The sequence below is a fragment of the Gavialis gangeticus genome, unplaced genomic scaffold (genome assembly GCF_001723915.1).
Source record: "Gavialis gangeticus isolate Ggan-Ray unplaced genomic scaffold, GavGan_comp1, whole genome shotgun sequence".
Lineage (NCBI taxonomy): Eukaryota > Metazoa > Chordata > Crocodylia > Gavialidae > Gavialis > Gavialis gangeticus.
The window spans coordinates 54,945,458-54,950,670 of NW_017728992.1; the positions used below are offsets into that span (position 1 = coordinate 54,945,458).

Genomic DNA, 5,213 nt, shown 5'->3' on the forward strand with positions numbered 1-5,213 from the left:
GGAGGAGTGGGGTGTGTGTGTGTGTGTGTGTGTGTGTGTGTGTGTGTGTGTGTGTGTGCGCGTGTGTGTATGTGTAGTACTACACAGAACACGGAAATGAGTATACACAAGCAAACAAACTTGTTTTTAACGTTATATAATTTAAAAGAGTACATGCTACATAATGCAGTGTGGAAATAGCCATACAGCAAAAATCATTGTAATGTTCTTACTAATATGTGGTAAACAGTGCTTGAGGAAGGTGTTACAATAGAGCTGTATAAGATGCAATGTAATGTGTAAGGATTAGGACGGTCATTTGTTTCATTATAGGATATAATAGAGAAATGTTAGCGCCAACCACTGTGAAATCTATAACTGAATTCCTTAGGAATATAAGGGAAGTCTTCTCTCAATCAGCACAGCTAACAGTGCTATACCCCCCTCATCCTGGGGGGTGTTGAATCTATCTCTCTTTGACTTCCCAGGACAATGCTGTAACTACCAGGTAGCAGGATAAACGTTATCCAGTTGCCCCCAACTTAAAGCTGAGCTACTGCACCTTCCATTTTAATATTCATTGGATGAAGAACAGCAGAGAAGTTTCTACCCCACTGGGAAGAGAGCTCCAGGACTGCAAGCTTCTGGGGAGCATCCATCTCACTGAAGCACATACCTTCGAATCTGTCCTTTTCTTCCTGGCTGCATATACCACCCTCTCTTGGCTGCACTAAGTACACATTAACTTATTCACCAGACCCATAAAAATGTGCATTTTAGAAAAAAAATTCTTATATTTTGACTCTACTTTCTGCTTCACCTGTAAAACAGCAAACTTTAAGGATCTGTTATTTGTGCTGCTGAATTAGTTGCATCTATTTCAAGTTTTTGCTTTCCTATTGTGTGTGTTATTTAATGGCCAGATGACACAAAAATGTGTTTAAAAATAATTGAGATTCTTAGCCATGTTAGTCTGAAGTTAGGCAAAAGGCAAGGTGCACCTTATAGACTAATTGAATTAAAGATGCATATACTTTCCTCATCCACAGTTGACGTCATTTAGATGCTAAGTGGATAGGTACTTTCTAAGATGGTTATGGAAGGTGGTGGAGTGGCTAAGGTCACTTTCTGAAGTATGAGTTTTCAGCCTCACCCCGGACTCCTAACAAAGGCTTTTAGTCATTTCGGATATAAATGGGCACTTGTGCTGTGAAGCCAAAGGCAACTGGACACTTTTCTCCTTAATGTGCCATTGGCTACCTTATAGAAACTGATGTGCCTTCAGCCACGCTACCCCAGTGGGCCATTTAGGTGAGGTGGGGTCCATCATTGCACATTGCATTTTAAGGTAGATATAGACAAAAGGCAGGAAGTTGGGAGGAGAACAAGTCAAGAGAAAACATAAGCAAGGAAACCATTATAAGAGAAGTTTAGACAATAGAAGGCGAGCTTAAAAGAATCAAATTTGTTTAGTCTGGAAAGAGATGACTGGAGGGACACAACACTTTTTCACACATTAGAAGACTGTCTTGTGAAGAAGACAGAGATAACTAACTTGTTTTATCCATGGTGGGCATGAAGAGCAAACGTAATTGGCTTGCTTGCTGCAAGTGAAATTTAGGTTAGACAGGAAAAGCTCTCTAGTTATGGTTAGCTGAGGTCCCTTACTGGAACATACTACTTGGAAAGTCCAAAACCTTCCTGTTCCTGTCTAACCTTTTCTTAAGAGCTTCCAAACACTGATCAGGGATGGTCTAGGTACATATTATGCTGCCTCAAGCTGGAGAAATTGGATGATGATCTGTCAGGAGCCTTACCAGGTGTATGTTGTTGCTGTGATTAACCCAACAAATGCAGTGATTCAGTGTTTTATAATATATTCATTCAGAAGGCCAAGTTTCGAAGGGAAAAAATCTCCACTCTGATGTATGAATCCATTTTATTGATGAGTAAGAAGCTGGCAGTACAGACTAGAACTGGTTGGGAATTTTTGGATGTAGTGGGGTTTTTTTAAATGAGAAAATGCTGACTTGACTAACTTGGAACTTTTTTCCAGTTCTGAGAAAAAAAAGTTGAAAACTTGAATGTTGTCGTGGTGGGGAAAAACAGTTTGCTGCCCTGTTCTAAGGACGCTTGTCCACGTTACACCTCTCCTGTTACCATGTTACACTTTTCCTGTTATCACGTTACAAAAATCGCCATTAAGCTAGCTAAATTGTGTCTGTGTATCCACGTTATCAGCTGATTTTATCCTTTTAGGTTTTTTTCTTTGTGGTAATTTAAAACACCTGCTTTATTTTTAGCTCCTAAATATCTTCCATGAGAATTATTTTTATCGTTTTAAATTTATAACGTGGATCTGACTTAAGCCCAAAAACGTGATTTTTCCTGGCTTTGCAACTATTGCACCACCAGCTGCCGCTTGGGTTCACTTGTAAATCCATGGAAATCCATGGAAGTTGTCCGGCACTGATTTTTTTTTTTTTTTTTCTGGATGCCAGGTGCTAATCTTGCAAATTTTTACTGCTTATTTTACTGCTTATATTAAATTGATGAAAAATGAGATTTCCAAGAAAACACGTTCTGCCTTTTCGCACACACCTTGCTTCTGGCTGTCCTTATCAGCCTCCGCCTCTTTCCACCCAGATCCCAAACTTTTTTTTCCCCTGATTGCTCCTGCCAGGAGTTGGGGGGGCACCCCCACCCCTGTTGTGCTGCCTGCTGCTTATCACAGCGAGCTGGCTGGCCAAGACAGCCTCAGCCTCTTTCCACCTGAACCCCATACTTTTTTCCCCCTGCTTGCTCCTGCCCGGAGTTGGGGACACCTCCACCCCTGCGTTCCCCTATTTTCCTGCTCCTTTTCCACCCTTCTTTGCATTGTCTTCAATTCCAGCAAGCACACAGAAGGCAAGATTGTATTAAAAAAACTTTTAATAACCTAAGTTAACTAAAATATTAACAAACAAGTACTTTAATCATATAATTTCACTTTTAGAAAGAAGGATTAATTTTCCTCTTCCTCTGTCTTCATGCTCCTCTGCCAGGTTTCAATCCTGCCAAAAAAATTTGAAATTTGTGTTGTACGACGTGTTGCTAAATATGAGAATCCAAGTACTTGGACTTTCTTATCAAAGGACAGAACTGTATTTAACAATTCTTTCCATTACATACGTACCTAAATAATGAATCTGTATCCTCGTTGATACCAGTCCTCCTCTCTCTGTGTTGCTGTATCTCTGCTGTCAGGCCTTCGAAGAGCTGTCAGGGGATATGACATTGAGCATTTACCCTGTTCCAAAAATTCAACTCCAAATCACTGTCCTTTTGTAAGCTACCCCACCATCCACCAACTTACCACTGTCCTGGACTCTTCTTTGTCCCCAAAGCACAGATGTCCACAGCACTCCCACTGGCATTCCTACTGGTTTCGTGCTGGGAAGGTGGTTGTACTGCAGCATGTATACGGTAGTGTGCACTACAATTTGGGGGTGGGGTAAGGGGGGGATTATCCATATTACCCATGGAGTGTGTAGGGAAGTACCCCAAGTGGCTGCCTGTGCCTCATGAGAAGGTTGGCACATTGGGCAGTGCAAAGGCATCTTGCAACTGTCTGTCTTCCTGCTGTGCTCCATACCTAATTTATGCGACATTATGTAGCATGTTTTCCCTAATGCCTTTGTAACGGCCTAATGGCTGGCGATCTACTTGATAAGTGCCCTCAGCCACAAGACACTAGCCTTGGTCATGCTGGCCCCAAGTTGGCTGTCACCAGCTTTGGGATTCATATTATTGGGTGCCTCCATGTATCGCCCTACCCAGCGCCACAAAAGATTTTCACTCAGCCTCTTGTACAGAAAATTGAAGAGCGTCCTGTATTTTTAAGTCCTTTTGAGAAACTTTATTTCTATCAGAGATTTCCAAAAAATTCCTGAAGTAGGTAGAGAGATATAGATTGTGAACCTAACCTGGGTCTCACAGACCCCATGCAGCCCCTGGTACATTGAAGTTCAATCTGCTTTGCAAATACCAAGTTGCCAGTACATGAGGGAGGGAGAAGCGCACCAATTCCGGGGGGATCATAGAAAACTCTAGTCATGAGAACCTGCTCCCCAATGAGATGCCCCCCTCCTGCACCCTCCCTGGGTCACATCAGCATCCCACTCCTCCTCCTCCTCATCATCAGCCCTGAAGCGCCTTGGCACTCTCCTCTTGCAGCTACACGAGAAACAGCTCTCCTTTGCAAGAGATTGGAGAGGTTTTTTTGGGTGGGCTACTCTCAATGCTGCTCCCAGTACATCGGCATTCATGAAACTCTGTTACAAACTCCTGTCTGAACCTTTGATCTCCTTTCAAAATGAGATTGACCTTCTGATTTAGTTTCTTAAAACACTGTACCATGTCATTACTAGTGCATTTCATAACCTCCAAATTGGCTTGCTCACTATGCTTTAACACATCACACACATCTTTCAATTTGGATGTTATTTCTGCACTAGACATAGCCGTGCTTTCAGAGGAGTCTGTCAGTAGATGAAGAATACTTTCCTTAGCTTCTCGTTGATTTTTTTGATAATTACATTGATGTTGAGCGTTAGCAGCTGCTCTTGAAGATGAAGATGAAGGAGCATGTGTCCACAAACAAAAAGCAAGCTCTCATCAGTTCTTAAACATTTGTAAAAAACAGCGCGTCATTCTTAAATTATTTTAAGAGGACTGCCACTTCAGGAATTACCACTGACAGCCTACTATCTCTCACCCAAACATCTTCTTAAGTCTGTACCCCAAAAATATTTGTCTCAGCACCACAGCATGCACCCTGCTTCCCAGAGCGCACGTTGAAAAAGAATAACATTATATCACAAAGTGTACTTTCAACCAACACTGTTCAAACCTGCATGTAATCTCGGTCTTGATTTTTAGGGAAAACCCTTTTTTTTTAGATTTGACTCAAAAAAACCAAAAAGAAAGCTGCTGTTTGCAGTGAAAGAACTGAGCATTTTTAGTACACATTTTTTGCCAGCACAAAGCAGGGTGCTCTGTGTGCGTGTCTGCAGCTGAAAGAAGAGGGAGTGAGGAGTGAGGCCCTTTCCTGGCAGAGATTTACCAGGTTTCAGACCTGAGGAAAGTGTTTATGCAGTGCAAGAAAGCATGTGTGTGTGTGCATGTGCAAGCTGGAATGCCATTGGTCTAGGTGGTGAAGCATAGGTAAGAGGGAGGGAGTTGTAAAGGCTGGG

At 42.1% G+C, this 5,213-nt stretch overlaps 1 protein-coding gene across 1 annotated transcript in view; it reads right to left on the reverse strand.

Annotated features, from left to right (window-relative positions):
- The window catches only part of ADTRP (androgen dependent TFPI regulating protein), a 72,267-nt gene that overhangs the window by 20,156 nt on the left and 46,898 nt on the right, over positions 1–5,213 (reverse strand). The window lies entirely within an intron of this gene.